Genomic DNA, 2,251 nt, shown 5'->3' on the forward strand with positions numbered 1-2,251 from the left:
AAACAAGTAACTTAAAACACAAATTTGAACAGTAAATGCTGTATGGTCCGCCAAGTTGAAGTTCTAGCGCCGCGAATCTTCGGCTCCAACTTTGTGTTCGACGAGTTTACGGGCCCTAGTTTACACGGTAACAGGTAACGACCAAAGCCGACGAGAATCGTTACGATCCACTTTTGTCGCGCTTGATTGGCTCCGGAGAAAGCATAGAACAGGGTAAAAAATTACTTTCTTCTAACGTCCCTATTTTCCTGCATCAATTAAAAAAAACTCAAATTTTTAGTGATTTCAAAACATGTTGTACTACTAGCACTTGCGTTCATGATGAAACGATCGGTTGATGGTTAGTTCTAGCGAATTTCTTGAACTCACTTCCAAAGAGCTCCAATGATCACCATATTTACAGATATGTGATGAAACGCAGCGCGTGGCTGATTGCTTTATGTTCCATGCTTTTGATTCGTTCAGCAACACTCTTATTAGCTAATACAATACAGAAATCCCATCGTTCCCGAAGCGACATTATGATTCTAGTGACTCACCACGTTCTGCGTTTGCTGATGCCAGTGACTGTGCAGAGAGAAAGCCGTCTGCGTCTTGCGCAGGAGTTGCGGTGACTTCAGAACGACGCCAAGTTCTGATTGGCTTCGGCTTTGAAAGATAGTGGGTGTGCTCTAAGACATGCCTGGGGGGTCTACTGACCCACAAAGCACTCAAAAAGCCAGTCTCTGCGAACTACGAATTCAGCTCAGCGAATGATGAAACGCAGCATCCGTTTGGACCTCAAAATGAAGTCAGCGCTGTGGCATTACGCAATGCGAAAGCGTCGTGCTTGCATTGCGTTATGCCACAGCGCAGACTTAATTTCGAGGTCTAAACAGATGTTCCGCCTCATCATTCTCTGAGCTGATTTCGTAGTTCGCAGAGATTAGCTCTTCGAGTGCTTTGCGGGTAAGTAGACGCGCAGGCATTTCTTAGAGTGTCGACCTGAATGCTAGATACCTTGAGGTCTACCCGCTATTTTTTTTTTTTTTTCAACTAGCCACTTACAGCTCGGTGTTTTTAACATCATCATCGCAACCCGTGTGCAAGAATCAGACGGACTTGCGTTCTGCTTAGAATCGATGCACCTATTAGTGCTGCTTCTGGGATGGCCGGATATTTATTTCTAAAACCACAACTCTTTCCAGCATATTTTATACTCTGATCAGCACTCGATTTCATCTTTCTACTGTCGGTGTAAACACAAATCTGTTAGGGGGTGTGGCAATTATTATGTACAACCGACTATATCTTTAACACGAACCTGGTATTTTTAATTTAAATATGCCATATTTCCTTCCGAAAAGCCAAATATCATGAGGAAGTAGTTCCTGAATTCGAATGTTACCATTCATGTTTATGATCAACCATCGTTTCTGAGACGAAAGTCGTTCATCTAAATCTCCCAGAATATTAATGACTCTGCCAAGAGCTTTATCTATCTGAATGATTATCTCACTTTTCTAGTAAAAACCCGCTATGTTGTTTTTGAAAAAATAAAATAAAACAACCCAGGTGACTGTCTTTTGAACGAGCAAAACGATACCTGGAACTGGCAGAACTTTAACTTATTTTCGCCACTCGCTCTTTTTGCCAGAAGACCCGACTTCCAATGGTACTGCTGCTAGTCTTCCTCGTGTTGGGTTCATCGGCGTCAAAGTTACCTCCCAACATTATATTCATGCTGGTGGATGGCCTGGTAGGTAAACTCTTAGTTAACCTGTGCGCCGGGCTCAATCGAGAAAATGACCCCCTTTTTCCCCCCCGCATAAATGAACTAGGCATCGCAGAAAGCTGGAAATCGGTTAGAATTTAAAGCTAGCTATGAAAAGAATATGCGAATCGTTGAGCACATAACGTTACATTAACCAAAATATAGAAAATAAATAATTTTTATATGAGGCCACGTCTCATTTGCCTTGTGGGCACCTGGGGCGTTCATTTCAGTGGGGGGTGGGGAAAAAATGCCAGTAGAAAATGCAATATTGTTATTTTTTTCATGGCAACAAGTTTTTTTTTCTCTTTTACTGAAATGGATTTAGCAGGCGCACATAATCTAAAATTTTGGGTTCATAAATATTAGGCTTAGGTGGGCGCCGACTCATAAATTTTGTTTTTTGTCCTTTGAATCAGGCAACGTTACGCGCTCAAACATTCACAATGTGTCTCCATCGCCAGCGTTACTCTAATGGAGTTCCAGCTGTCGGCGATT

Source organism: Ixodes scapularis, unplaced genomic scaffold (genome assembly GCF_016920785.2).
Source record: "Ixodes scapularis isolate PalLabHiFi unplaced genomic scaffold, ASM1692078v2 PGA_scaffold4__175_contigs__length_147842914, whole genome shotgun sequence".
In the NCBI taxonomy this organism is placed as follows: Eukaryota; Metazoa; Arthropoda; class Arachnida; order Ixodida; family Ixodidae; genus Ixodes; species Ixodes scapularis.